A 16,300-nucleotide genomic window follows, 5' to 3' on the forward strand; every position below is an offset into this window, starting at 1 on the left:
AGTTTCAAATGAACTTATTTTGCAATGTAGAAACCACCACTATAACGATCGGGTAGTACATTTTATCTTGTTCGTATTCATGCGTCTTTCGGGTTTGGAATCGGTGGAATCAATATTTGAGGAAAAATGCAGCCAATGCAGCCATCCCCTCACCGATTTCGGGGTAGCAGAGTGGCGCCAATTCTAATGCAATTGCCGAGAGACGAGAGATCCGCCATAAACGAGCGTTCTACGAGGGTTCTGGCAGCAGCTACGATGTGGCTTTCCTCCAATTCCATGCTTAGATGGTATGCAAGGAATGGTAAATTAAATAGCGCATGCAAATTATTTGATGAAATGCTTCAACGGAGTGTGGTTTCTTGAAATGCCATGATTACAGGGTATGCTAAGAATGGCAAACTAGAGGCTGTGCGTTTACTGTTTGACAAAATGCTTCAACGATATGTCATGTGATGGAATGGAATGATCACAAGATATACGCAGAATGGGAGAATAGAGGAAGCACGTGAGATGTTAGAAAGATTGCCTCAATGAAATGTGGTTTCATGGACGACAATGCTTACAGGGTATGTTCAACGCGGAAGATTAGACAATGCACGTGAGCTCTTTGATAAAATGCTGCAGAGGAATGTGGTATCGTGGATTGCGATGATGACATGATATGTTGAGGCTGAGAGGATTGAAGAAGCGTGGCAATTGTTTGATGAAATGTCTGTTCGAGATATTGTTACATGGACCTCGATGATTGCGGGGTACGCCCAACATTGAAGAATGGAAGATGCACGCCAACTTTTGATATGATTCCCGAACGAAATGTCATCTCTTGGACTGCCTTGGTATTTGGATATGCTCAAAATGGACACATTGAAGATTCTCGAGAAATGTTTGATCAAATGCCTAAACGAAATGATATATCCTGGACATCTATGATTACAGGGTATGCTCAGAACGAGAAAATCGAGGAGGCACGTCGTATGTTTGACATGATGCCTTGGCAATCTCCGATTGCCTGTAATGCAATGATTACAAGTTATGCCCAAAATGGGCTAGTGGATGATGCACACCAATTGTCTGAGCGGTTATCTAAGAGGAATGTTGTTTCACGGTCTGCTATGCTCACAGGATTTGCTTAGAGTGGAAGAATGGAAGAGGCGCTGCAACTGTTTAAGAAGATGCCTGAGCAAACTACAGAGTCCTGTACTGCACAATTGAAGGGTACATCCAACATGGATTTACTAATGATGCGATTAAACTATTTTCACAAATGCAGATCGAAGGCGTCAAGCCAAACCAATCCACCTTAATTAGCGTTTTAACATCTTGTGCAAGCCTAGTAGCTCTGGAGCATGGCAAGCAGGTTGATGATCACATTTTTAAAATAGGATTTGAATTAGATGTCCACATGGGAAGCGTTCTTATTACTATTTATGTCAAATTTGGGAGTACAGGCAATGCATAACCCGTGTTCAACAAAGCGTCTAAAAGAGATCTAGTGTTGTGAAATGCAATGATTTCTGGCTTTGCCCAACATGGGCGTGGTAAGGAAGCTCTGCAACTATTTCAGCAAATCCAGTAGGCAAGTATGAAGCCTGACAAAGTCACTTTTGTTGGTGTCCTGTTTGCATGCAGGCACACAGGCCATGTGCCTTATGAATGAGGGCTGGCGCTTCTCTGATATTATGAGGCACGATTATCATATCTCACCGACAGCTGAGCATTGTGCATCCATGGTTGATCTTCTCGGCGCTTTGGGAGTTTGGAAAAGGCAGAGGATTTTGAACCTGATGCGTTTGTTTGGCGAGCCTTGCTTGGTGCATGTAGAATCTACCTAAATTTGGAGATAGCAGAAATGTGCAACAGAACATCTTTTTGAGTTGGAACCACAAAATGCAAGAACCTACATGCTGATGTCAAATCTTTATGCAGTGACTGGACGGTGGGATGATGTAGTAAAGATGAGACAAATGATGAAAAAACGGGGAATTCAAGAAGTTCCAGGTTGTAGTTGGATTCAGGTAAATAACAAAGTACACGCATTCCGCAGGGGAGACAAATCGCATTGTCAAACAAAGCAAATCTATGGCATGCTCGAGAGTTTGGCTAGCATATGGAGGAGGCTGTATTTCATGATGTTAACGAGGAGGAAAAGAAACACATGGTCTTCTATCACAATGAGAAACTGGCAATTGCATTTGGTATTATCAATGTACCCTTTGGCACACCAATACGGGTTATCAAGAATCTTCACATGTGTGGTGATTTCCACACCGCCACCAAGTGCATGTCCAAGATTGTTACGCGCGAAATTATTGTGAGGGATGCCAATAGGTTCCATAATTTTAAAGATGGAGATTGTTCTTGGGGCGATTATTGGTGACACTAAATCAAACTTGTGCCATGAACTGTTGGTGACCTAGTTTATTTCTGTTCGTTATAAAGTTACTGTTGAGTTTGAGGAGCTGTATGTAGAGGGTTAACCGAGCTCCCCCTAGAGGGGAACTTGTATGGCACATCATGATTGGTTTAAACTTTAAATTAATATTCTGAGATCATTGAGGTAGCGTTATGATAAAGTTATAGGTCACCATTAATATAGCATGTTTTGCCGGCAAAAGAGGTGACATAATTGCGTATACACGTCATTGCATGTACTTGTCTGTGCATTACAAAATATTTTACATGGTTCATGTTGATGCCATATTTAAAGCTATCTGAGGGGCCATAAATGAAGTGTCGTTGGCAGAAAGCTGAGAGCTTTTCCAAGGCACCGGTTCATTTAACTCTTAGTGTCCGAGCACGTTAAATTCTATGGTGGCCCAGTGCGGGTTGGTATTGAATTAATTTGTCACATGCATGCATATTTTGATTGTGTCAAGAGGGACTTTTTACAGCTCATTGTGAGGAAGATGTACAATTCTTTTTTGTGTTCAATATAGAGTTGACACATGGCATTTAAAAAATTAATAACAAAAAAATTATTTCAACGTTGATATCCATCTTAAGTATATTATTTTTGTATCAACTATATATATATATATATATATATATATATATATATATATATCTCCAAAGAAACCGTTGTGGAAAACCCTAATAGTACTTCCCCATGATCCATCGATGGTAAATGGGGTAATCTATTGGTCCTAACTATGGAGCCTAACCGTGAAGGTTTAAAGACAATTGAACTTGTGACTTCTCCAAATTTGTGGGAGAGAGAAGAGGTCTCACTTACTAGTTTATCTAAACCTCTAGGGCTTTATATCTATCTCTCTCTCTATATATATAGGAATTGACAAGTGGGCAGGGTTCGTTCTCACGTGACACAGGGTCGATTTTGATATAGGAATTGGCAAGTGGGCAGGGTTCGTTCTCACGTGACACATGGTCGATTTTGATTGCTACCACTATAACCTCTAGGTGTCTACATATGCCCCTTCCGTGGACATGGATTAATCGGGGGATTTAAACCTCAGATCTCATAGTTTACATTTTACTTCATAACATGGTGTTCGCCAATTGAACTTCATCCTGGGGGCTATATATATATAGAGCAATTGAAGGTAAAAAGGTTTCTTATTGTGTCAAAGCACATTTTCTACTGTCCAATATGAGGGAGATGTGTAGTTATCTAGTGTTCAACATGGAGTTGACACACAATATTTAAAAAAATATTAATAACAAAAAAACATTTCAATGTTAACTAGAAGTAAAATATTACAATGTCCAGCTTAAATAAAATGTTAAATAAAATTTTTAGTATGAGAGAGATGTGTAATTCCTTTTGTTCTCAACATGGATTTGACATGTGATGTGCTTGCAGGCGTGCACATATATATTAAGAACCAACATAGATCCTCTTAACTATGGATGAAAAAGGATTAAGTCTCTTAAAGTGAAAACTTTTTTAAATTGAAAAAACTTGAAGAAAGATGGTGCCTTGGAGGCTTTGATCCTTCTCATTGCATGATAGGTCTGGAGCAGGATGGATTTTTTTTCTACTGCCATTCCCCTTCATTATTTTTACAAAAGTGGTGCATGCAACAATATGATGGATATCTGCACAACCTTTCCCCTTTGTTAATTCCAGCCTTGGTTCATTAGATCTCCATATGGTAGCCGGGGCTATCCACTTCCTTGGCACATACACAATCTCTGAAATCCTCCTCCTCTATACAATTAATGGAAACTGATGCTTCGATGTTATGAAATGCTTCCACTGGATATGAACTAATATAATTCTTATTTGGTTTTGTCATGTGCTTATTTGCCATGAAAGATGATTTCTTCATATTTGAACGCACTGTGGAGAATCCGCCATGTTTAAGGTGTTAATACGGGCTTTCAAAATTTGCAAATAGGATTTTATTGCATGTTTAAGTTTTTTTAACTTAGCCTGTCACTAAAATGGCTTGACATTCAGAGCAACAACTTACCCTTTTTGATTAATGGCAGATGTACCCCAACCGCATAAGCTGCAACTTTAAGTCAGACGTCGTGAGCTGTCTGTTGCATTGCAACCTCAAACAAAGTGGAGCCAGATTTTCACCCCTAAAATCTTAGAAAATACAAGCATAATGTAGATGGAAATGGAGAGGTTGAAGAAGAATTTATGTCACATGCCTATTGTCAATTCAAATCCACTTGAAAATCACTTCTGAGTCCTGACCTATCTTCTATCGGATAGTACATTGAAACCCACTTGTTCAGCCTAGAGCATCTGTTCACAGAATTAGTTTGGATGACTTAGCCAGTTCTGTTATATGTGATCTGGTTGGCTTTTTATAAATATATGTTGTCTTAAATTACTGGCAATGTAGGATTGTGTGCATCGATTCAGATAGAATTGTAAGCGTTGGAAGCTTCTATTCTAATCTCTGGAGTTGGCAGAAAGGTGTATTTTTGCCTTTATCCTTGGCTTTGAGAATTTGGGAACGGCTTAAATAAATTTTAAATAAGAGTGTAATAATGGTTTCAGGTTTGAAATATTTTCATTTTAACCATTGAAAAATTTGATCTAATTAAATTTCCCATCATTCGCTCGTGCCTTAATGGTTTGGTCCTTTATCAATGTTTGCTATTTTATTTCGTGGTACTTAATCTCTCTTCTATAATGTTATTTCGAAATATTAGAAGAAAATGGAGTAACCAAATCATTAATGTCAGGGTCCAAATTGTTTTGCATATACATGCTCTGTTTTTTGTTTATGGTCATGGATGATATTGCTATTGATCTGGTTTTCTTTGTATTAAGCCCGAGAAGGATTTGAGCTGGATGTGGAGATGGGTTCCTCTTGTCACGACGTTTATATAGCAGCATATCGTTGTACCAAGAACTTGATTCTTATGGGTAGAATATGATTCCTGCATAATTATTAATTTCTATGGCACAAATATCACATATTGTGGAACTTGCATTACTCAAGTGTGAATCATACATGCTTACTGCTTTGCAAATCCACTCCATCTCTAATGTTGTACTTTATTTGGAGAATTATCGACCTAGCAATGATTTACGTCAATTATGTAAGCCTTTGTATGCATATTTAAAGTCTGAACGTATCATGTATACTTTTATTCGAGTTTAAAAATCAGACTGCGAATATATGTTCATAGTCTAATTAGGCCCAGGAGATTTAGTAGCCTTGATTCTAGAATCTAAACTGAGAACCTATATATGGCGATTATATTCTATGCCAGTATATATACAAAAGTTTGTACATTTTCAGCAATTAGGATCAACCAATCCAATCAGAGTCAGCATCCTGTGGTTGCAACATTTGAATGCCATTCCAAGTGACCTCTTGAAAAATTATGTGACCGAGAAAATGCCTTGAAGATGATAGAAACTTTCTGAAACTCCTGCCATAAATTTCGTTAATAATGAATTTAATCAAGGGCTTGAAGTGCAGTGAGAGATACTAATTTGGAATAAACATCAAATAGTTGATATTTTCAATGTCTGAACAGCAGAAGTTTGGAGTTGACTGAAAGTTGGTCTTTCGCAGACATGCTGGACATCTTCATGAGAATTGTAATTGTGAAGCTAGAGTCGTAATAATTGAAAACTGATTTCAACTCTTTCCCAAGCTAAGTTTTGGAAAGTCAAAGGTAGAGATTTAGAACTACAACTATACCATTTTTCATATTATTTCTGAAACTGCTACCATAACTTCAGTTAAAAATGAAGTTGATCAGGGACTTGGAAGTCTAGTGGGCATTATAAAGCTACTAATTTGGAATAAACATCAAATAGTGGATATTTTTAATGTCCGAACGTTAGAAGTTAGGAGTTGACTGAAAGCTAGTCTTTCCTAGACATGTTGATTGAAAGCTAGTCTTTCCTAGACATGTTAGACATTTTCATGAGAATTGTAATTGTGAATCTAGAGTGGTAGTCATTGAATACTGATTTCAATCCTTTGCCAAGTTAAGTTTTGGAAAGTCAAAAATAGACATGCAGAAGTACAATTATACCATTTTTCATATTATGCATTTATCTGCTTTGATTTTGGTTGTATTTGCAGAAGTTGATGCATGTTGACAAGTCCAATGACGGGAAATCCAGAGCAAGACCAGACTTGAGTAGTAGCCAGAAATTTACATATTTGTATGTTAATAAAAATAGAGTACAAAAAAATCCCAGGGAGGTAGCTCAATTGGTGATCGAAGTAATGTGAATCCTGTGAAAACTGAGAGATCCAATTTTCAAATCCCCAGTTATGACACAGTTTACAGAGAGGAAGACATGCCATCATAAATTTACATGTCAGGTGAGCTGTTGAGTTCTTCTATTTAGAATACAAAAAAGTAAGCTGTGTATGCAGTTGATGCATGAAATGTCATCTGGATTTTCTCAAAATGAATCTAAAGGTTAGCTAAAATCTAAAAGCGTAAAGCTAACTAGACTTTCGTATCATTACCTCATTTAGAGGAAACTATTTTCAGTTTCTGCTGATCTAGGAATGCTATCCACCCAGCTGCAGAAATGACTTTGACTTGGTACATGGAGCATCCAACTGCCATGGTTTCGCTGCATGACCATCAACATAAGCATCTTAGGAATCTTGCTGCCAGATTACCATCACATAGGCATTTATGGAGCATCCTGTTGTGGCACGGCGCAGTCCTGCCCATTTGAAATTTGAATTTTGAAGTCCCCACATAGCGCCCTCCGTGCCTGTAGTTCGTTTCTTCATTTTTCTGCGAGCCTGTAACTACCATCAAAATAGTCATTGAATGGATGTCTTTTCAAGGCACAAGCACTTGAAAAGGTACTCCGTGTGTTAGTATGCACATTGATAAAGTCATAACCCCACTCCGCATGTTTCTATGATGTTTTTGTTCCTGCTGGTTTGCCTTGTGATATTCCAGACAGTAAATCACTTATTTCTGTTTTAATTTTTTTCATTTTCCTGTAGCTATTGACTCTGGTTATTCCCAAGCCATTACTCGCCTGTTAAGGAAGGGTTATATCCAGTGTATATAATATTGCCGATATTCGGAAATATCGAAGAGACGAGATATCGTCGAGATCGTGATATTTTGTCTTCCTGAAAATATCGCGATATTTCCGAAATATCGGCAATATCTCAGGGAAATATCTCGCGATGAGCTAAAATATGCCAGGAGACAGAGAAAAGCGGCTTGTTCATTTCCCTATGTGCTCGCTGCCAAGGAGGGTTTGAGTGTTGAATAGCTATTATCGCCACCAACCTAAGCTTGAACAGTGAGACAATTTCATTTCTTCCATTAACAGGTATGTTCAAATAAACCCCAGGATTATTCTTGCTTGCCTATTTGCCTCAATCTTTTTTTTTTTTGCTATGATTTTCATGCCCATGAGAAAATGCAACATATTTGGAGAGCAAATACAATTGTCATATATGGTTTTTCATTGAATTCACATTGCAAATAATGTAGCAAAAAAATTATTTTGTAAAATGATGTGGTTATTACTTATTAATTCCAGTGCCCTAGGTTTGAGTTAGTGCCAAAAGCCTTGCACCCATTTTGGGAGTATGGGACCCTGATGGTGGGACAAATCGAGCATATCTTACATGCAAATTGTGTGGGACTAGGATGACAGGAGGGGTTACACGACTGAAATACCATCTGGCTAGACTCACTGGATATGATGTTGGGATTTGTACAGTTTCTAGTTCGGAGCTTATACAAAAAGCTCTTGAGGCAATTGATGAAAAAGACAGAAAGAAGGAAGAGACAAAAAGAAACAAGGTTGAACGTGCAGGTAGATCTTTCGGGATATCTTCTCTTGATTTTGATGTTGAGGGTAGTGGGAGGGGTTCCACCGCTGACACATCATTACCTGCTACTGCTAGTGCAAGGTCATCATTTTTTGTTCCACGAACAGGGCATGGATCACAACTTGGCATAAAATCGCTTGTTAAAAAAAAGGAGAAGCAAGAAGCAGATAGAGTCATGGGGAGGTGTATTTTCTGGAGCGACTTACCTCTCAGCATCACCAAAACGAATCCATTTTGGCAGCGAATGTGTGATGCTATTGCTGTTGTTGAGTTGCGGGGACCAATTCTTCAAGCAGAAAAGCAAGACATCAACTCTAGATTGGCGGAGTTGAAAAAAACATGGGAAGTTACTGGATGCACAATGATGTCTGATGGTTGGACAGATAGGAAGGGTAGGACCCTTCTAAATTTCTTGGTACATTGTCCTAAAGGTACCATGTTTATTAAATCGGTGCATGCATAAGAACATATCAAAGATGCAACAATGATATGTGAGTTGTTAGATGGGTTCATTCGGGAGATTGGTGTGCAGAATGTGGTGCAAGTCATAACAGACAATGCAGCTAATTATGTGTCTGTTGGCAAGATGCTTATGGAGAGGCATTGCACATTGTTCTGGACTCCATGTGCAGCACATTGTCTCGATTTGTTGCTTGAGGATATGGGGAAACTCTCCTTCATCAAAGAGGCGGTTGATATGGCTAGGAGCGTCCCCAAGTTTATTTATAACCATACTTTTGTTCTTAGTCTCATGAGGAAGTTCACTAGAAACAAGGAGTTGTGGCGACCTGTGATCACACGTTTTGCCACAAACTTTATTACTCTTTAGTCTTTGCTTCGATGTCAGTTCGAATTGAAGCAAATGTTTGTGTCTGATGAATGGCGTAATTGTAGATACAGCAGGAGACAGAACAGGAAAGGCATTGCAAAAATGGTGTACTTTGAGACGTTTTGGCGTGAAGTAGAAGAAGCATGCTCAGTTAGTGAACCTATAGTAAAGGTTCTTAGATTGGTAGATGGGGAGAAGCCTGCAATGGCTTATTTGTATGAGGCCATGGATAGGGCCAAGGAGACCATTCATTCTTATTATGCAAACGAGGGTTCTGCTGGCCTTGATAGGCATATGATATTATGGGATATGATTGATAGTCGGTGGACAGGGATGCTTCATCGACCCATTCATGCAACAACACTCTTCCTCAACCCCGCATTTTCATACAAATGCAGCTTTGATTTTGATGGCGAGGTGATGGAAGGGCTCCATTCCTATATTCATAGGATGGTACTTGATCCTGAACTTCGTAGCAAAATCAATCGCGAGATACAGTATTATCAGGATTGTGTTGGCCTATTTGGATTTGATGATGCTATTAGGGAAAGGACCCTCTTCATGCCACGTAAGTGACAGTCATCACTCATTAGAAATTGGAATTTTCAATTTAGAATTTCCTTACTTATAATTCTATTTTTTTGTTTTTTTTAATTCAATTATGTAACTTTTATTTGAAAGTTTAATTATGTTTTAAGTTTTTGAATTTTTTATTTCTGTATTCTGTTGTAGATATTTGGTGGCGAAGTTATGGTGCAAGGGCACCAAATTTTCATAAATTGGCCATAAGAATATTGAGTCAAACATGTAGCTCTTCAGAGCGTGAGTGTAATTGGAGTGTATTTGAGAAAATACATGCAAAAAAGCGCAACAGGTATAACTTTGAGCTCCAGCTTTCAGTTGAGAAATTATGCTTATTGTAATTTTTAATTTTTAATTTATGACCTTCAAGTGTCAAGAGTCAAGAGTCAAGACTCATTAGTTTTTTGGACACTCTTATAGGGTGGAGTTCGCACGCCTCAATGATTTAGTGTATGTGCATTACAACATCCGACTTCAAGTGAGGCAAATAGAAGCACCAATGGATCCAGATGCCATTTCCTTGGACAATATTAATGTATTGTCTCAGTGGAGGGTGGAGTTTGAGGAGCCCATCTTGGAGGAGTCACGTTCATGGCTAGAGCCAGATGATCCATTAGAACAGGGGCAGCAAGAGGAGAAGGACTCGGAGGAGGAGCAGGAGGAGGACACTGTGGGAGCATTAGCATCAACACCATCTGCTATAGATATAGGAGAGCACAACTCCATACCTAGCACTCATTATTTGACATTAGGTGTAGAGGCAGGGTCAGGGCTTTTTACTACTAGGGGCAGGCCTGGAAAACAACCCATCATGTTTTCCCGTAAAAGGGGGAGAGGGCAGTGATTTCAGATAGATATCTGCTAGTTTTATTTGTTATGCTACATATAACTCGTGATGATGAGATACTTTTATATATGTGATGTTATTTTGTATTGGTTCTCCACATTTGAGTCCTTGAATGGAAAATTATCAGGGATCAGTAGGTTTTGGTATTGCCTTGGATGTATCATTTCTATTTGACATCATATATATCAGTGCTTTCTTCATATTTATGTGCCAATGTGTTTATTTCATGTTGTTATTGCTTTATATGTTTAAAACTCTGAAAAAAAAATGAATATATTATGCATTTTTTATGCGTGTCGATATTTTGCCAATATTTTCGCCGATAAGATATTTTCTGGACCCTCGCCGATATTTTGCCGACACAGATATTCTCAACACTGGTTATATCAATGTTTGAACAAATGTTGGAAGACTGGATGGCTGTAGAGGCTCAAGTTCAAACTTAGATTTGCAAATAATCCCTCTAATTTGCATATTCATGTTTCAATGTTTATCTACATGTCAATTTGTTAGCCACAAATAGTGAATTTAGAGTACAAAGCTTCTGTGTTAAATTTGGATGTAAGCAAGCAGTCAGAAGGTTAAAGTGAAGATATATGTTTTTAACAAGTACTCTCTTATGGGAAATTAAATCAAACAATGATGATGATGGGTGGCCCTGTGACAAAAGTAAGTGAATCAATAAAATAATTCCTATTGGTTTTCAATTAATTAACTTCTAATTTCTTTTTATTTTTGTTAATATTTTTCCAGTTTAGATCAATATATTTAAAGTGTCAGAAATTGGTAGACACTGTGTCCTTGACAAGTCAAGGATGGGATTAGCAGATATAACCCAACCTACCTTGCCTATGTCTAATCCACCATTCAACTATCTATGGAAATACTTGGTGGATGATTTAATTAATTAAATTAATTTTTGCTTTTTTTGGTAAAGATAAGCACTTTATATTTCTTTTTGGAAGAAAAATTGTACAAAGGTAATTGGGAAAAACTACCATATAATCTGAGAACCAACACAGATCCATTTCAGACACATTACAGACTCTTTGCCACGCCATTTTTACATCATAAGTTAAGCAGAAGGTGTCATCTCACACACTGACTGGGAATACAACAAAATATCAGTGAAGCACCACCGTTATTAAACCCGTGGGTAAGAACGGGTCAGAAGGGAAGATGGGTGACCCTCATTAAACCCACGTTCTTTACCCTTACTTGGCAGGTTTTGTACAAGACCCGTTTACCCTCATTAGACCCGCGGGTAGCCTATAAGACTCCCATCAGACCCCTATATGACCTTTCAAGCAGCGAAACCCCCAAACTGTCCAAAAATTTGTTTGTTTGTTTTTTTTTTTTTTTGAAAATGAGGTGCAGGAAAAGGGAAATTGGAGGGAAAAAAACTTTATAAGCACCTCTCTCCTTCTATTTCTCATTCACTTGTCATTTGAGTGTTTGGCTAATTTGTGTGAGTGTTGAAACTTGAGAGTGAAGCTAAAGGAGCATGAAAGCGCTGTTGGAGGAGGCTAAAGGAAACTTCATCGGATCAGAGTAAGCTTCAGGTAGGATTCATGAATGTAGTTAGAATGTTTTCCATATATATATATATATATATATATATATATATATGTTTGCAAATATTTTTTTGATTGGGAATACTTGTGGGTGAGAAACTCAGCCACACCACAACCCTGTGTGGTTGAGTTTCTCAGCCACAACCAAAAAGATTTGCAAATTAAAAAGAAAATTCAAAACCAAAGAAAAAAAACAAATAAATTTATTTTTTTTTCTTCTAGATTTTGTTACCATGCCACCAAAGGGTTTCAGACAATCTCGTGATTCGGCATGGGAAAATGGTCAACGAATCATTCCCGGTAATGACCACAATATCAAGTGAAATTATTGCAATGCCACAATGTATGCAGGCATAAACAGGTTTAAATACCACCTAGCCAGAATTCCTGGGCATGGTGTAGGATGTTGTCAAAGTTTCCCTGATGAAGTCACTACTGAAATGGTAGCTGCATTGGAAGCCATTAAAAAAGCAAGTTTTAAGAGGACAAGAAGGAAGGATGAGATTGTTGGGATAGGTAGATCTTCATCTCAGAGTGAAACACAGTTTCAAAGTCCAGGTATTGGTAACTCCTCTTCAACTGCTATGGAAAACAAGAGTATAAACTCTTCTTTCTTTTAAAATCATGATAATCCTCTAAAATTACTGATTCTAAATTACTGACTCACCCGTTATCGTTAAAAAAACACACTTATTAATAATACAATAAAAGTAATTTTTTTTAAATATATTTTGTATATTGCATGTTGTGGGATTGGTTTCTATCATCATTATTGCACTCCTTTATTTTAGTCTCCCTCCCTTGATGGGAAGAAGAGTTTTAAGGAAAATTTTGACTTTTTCTTTGTATCGCCTGATAAATAAATTAAATATACGTTGAATGTAGTTGTTAAGTAATTTAGAAAATTTTCAGTAAAAAATCATACAAAATAGATTCAGAATTCAGCATCCGAACTCGTGTAGTGGTGCGAAACCAGAAAATTACAGCCGAAACCAACTAATATTTGGGAAAACATTGAACGTCATGCCAACGCTACGGATGCAAATTTAGGAGACTATTGGAATAACCCTTTTGAGTCTTCGTAGTCAAAGTTTAAGCGAATCCATACTGAAAAATCAAGTGAATGACGCTGATAATAGTTTCAGATGAACTTATTTTCAATGTACCAACCACCACTATAACGATCGGGCGGTACATTTTACCTTGTTCGTATTCATGCGTTTTTCAGGTTTGGAAGCCGTGGAATCAATATTCGACGAAAAACACAGCCATCCCCTCACCGGTTTCGGGATATCAGAGTGGTGCCAAGTCTAATGCAATTGCGGAGAGATGAGAGTACCGCCATAAAGAAGCGTGCTACCAGGGTTCTATTGGCAGCAGCTACGATGTGGTTTCCTCCAATGCCATGCTTACATGGTATGCGAGGAATGGTAGATTAAATAGCGCACGCAAACTATTTGATGAAATGCCTCAACAAAGCGTGGTTTCTTGGAATGCCATGATTTCAGGGTATGCTAAGAATGGTAAAGTGGACGATGTGCGTCTACTGTTTGACAAAATGCTTCAACGAGATGTCGTGTCATGGAACGGAATGATCACAGGATATACTCAGAATGGGAGAATAGAGGAAGCACGCGAGCTGTTTGACAAAATGCCGCAACGAAACGTGGTTTCATGGACGGCGATGATTACAGGGTATGTTCAACGCGGAAGATTAGACAATGCACGCGAGCTGTTTGATAAAATGGTTCAGAGGAATGTGGTATCGTGGACTGCGATGATGACGGGATATGTTGAGGCTGGGAGGATTGAAGAGGCGAGGCAGTTGTTCGACGAAATGCCTGTTCGAGATGTTGTTACATGGACTTCGATGATTGCGGGTTACGCCCAACATGGGAGAATGGAAGATGCGCGCCACCTTTTTGATAAGATGCCCGAACGAAATGTCGTCTCATGGACTGCCTTGGTTTCTGGATATGCTCAAAATGGTCACATTGAAGATGCTCGAGAAATGTTTGATCAAATGCCTGAACGAAATGATATATCCTGGACTGCTATGATTACAGGGTATGCTCAGAATGGGAGAATAGAGGAGGCACGTCGGATGTTTGACATGATGCCTTGGCAGTCTCTGATTGCCTGTAATGCAATGATTACAGGTTATGCCCAAAATGGGCTAGTGGATGATGCGCACCAATTGTTTGAGCGGTTATCTGAGAGGAATGTTGTTTCATGGACTGCTATGCTCACAGGATTTGCTCAGAGTGGAAGAATGGAAGAGGCATTGCAACTGTTTGAGAAGATGCCTGAGCAAACTACAGAGTCCTGGACTGCCATAATTAAAGGGTACGCTCAGCATGGATTTAATAATGATGCGATTAAATTATTTTCACAAATGCAGATGGCAGGCGTCAAGCCAAACCAGTCCACTTTAATTAGCGTTCTAACAGTTTGTGCAAGCCTAGTAGCTCTGGAACATGGCAAGCAGGTTCATGATCACATTCTTAAAATGGGATTTGAATTAGATGTCCACGTGGGAAGCATTCTTATTACTATGTATGTCAAATGTGGGAGTATAGGGAATGCACAGCATGTGTTCAACAGAGCGTCTAAAAGAGATCTAGTGTTGTGGAATGCAATGATTTCTGGCTTTGCCCAACATGGGCATGGCAAGGAAGCTCTGAAACTCTTTCAGTAAATGCAGCAGGCAGGTATGAAGCCTGACAAAGTCACTTTTGTTGGTGTCCTGTCTGCATGCAGGCATGCAGGCCTTGTGATTGAGGGTTGGCGCTTCTTTGACACTATGAGGCACGATTATCATATCTCACCGACAGCTGAGCATTGTGCATCCATGGTTGACCTTCTCGGGTGCTTTGGGAGTTTGGAAGAGGCAGAGGACTTTATCAACAGCATGCATTTTGAACCTGATGCGGTTGTTTGGGGAGCCTTGCTTGGTGCATGTAAAATCCACCTAAATTTGGAGATAGCAGAATGCGCAGCTGAACATCTTTTTGAGTTGGAACCACAAAATGCAGGAACCTACGTGCTGATGTCAAATCTTTATGCAGTGACTGGACGATGGGATAATGTAGCAAAGTTGAGACAAAAGATGAAAAATTGGGGAATTCAGAAAGTTCCAGGTTCTAGTTGGATTCAGGTAAATAACAAAGTACATGCATTCCTCGGAGGAGACAGATCGCATTCTCAAATAGAGCAGATCTATGGCATGCTCGAGAGTTTGGCTGGCCAGATGGAGGAGGCAGGGTATGTGCCAGATACCAACTCTGTACTGCATGATGTTAACGAGGAGGAAAAGAAACACATGGTCTTCTATCACAGTGAGAAACTGGCTATTTCATTTGGAATTATCAGTGTACCCATTGGCACACCAATACGGGTTATCAAGAATCTTCGCATGTGTGGTGATTGCCACACCGCCACCAATTTCATCTCCAAGATTGTTAGGCGCGAAATTGTTGTGAGGGATGCCAATAGGTTCCATCATTTTAAAGATGGAGATTGTTCTTGTGGCGATTATTGGTGACACAAAATCAAACTTGTGCCATAAGTGGTGGAGACTTAGATTATTTCTGTCTGTTATAAACTTACCGTCGAGTTTGTGGAGCTGTATGTAGAGGGTTAACCGAGCTTCGCCTGGAGGGGAACTTGTATGGCACATCATGATTGGTTTAAACTTTAAATTAATATTCTAAGATCATTGAGGTGGCATTACGATAAAGTTATAAGTCACCATTAATATAGCATGTTTTGCCGGCAAATGAGGTGAGATGATTGGGTCTACACGTCATTGCATGTACTGGTCTGTGCATTACAGAATATTTTACATTGTTCATGTTGATGCCATATTTTATGCCATCTGAGGGGCCAGAAATGAAGTGTGGCTGGCAGAAAGTTGAGAGCTTTGCCAAGGCACCGGTTCATTAACTCTTATTGTCTGAGAAGGTTGGTATTGAATTAATTTGGCACATGCATGAATATTTTACCGCTCAACAATTATTTATGTGCTCAACATGGAGTTGACACATGGCATTTAAAAAAAATTAATAACAAAAAAAATATTTCAATGTTGATATCCATCTTAAGTATATTATATCCAAGGAAACCCTTGTGGAAAACCCTCAAAGTATTTCCCCATGATCCATTAATGGTAAATGGGGTAATCTGTTGGTCCTAACTATGGATC

The 16,300-nt window shown here is 38.8% G+C and overlaps 1 pseudogene; it reads left to right on the forward strand.

Annotated features, from left to right (window-relative positions):
* The first annotated feature begins 1,264 nt into the window (after positions 1 to 1,264).
* LOC149170094 (uncharacterized) lies at positions 1,265 to 15,393 on the forward strand (annotated as a pseudogene).
* Positions 15,394 to 16,300: the final 907 nt, after the last annotated feature.

The sequence above is a fragment of the Pinus tabuliformis genome, chromosome 4_2 (assembly GCF_031772625.1).
Source record: "Pinus tabuliformis cultivar Carrire ecotype Pingquan chromosome 4_2, CPIR1, whole genome shotgun sequence".
Lineage (NCBI taxonomy): Eukaryota > Viridiplantae > Streptophyta > Pinopsida > Pinales > Pinaceae > Pinus > Pinus tabuliformis.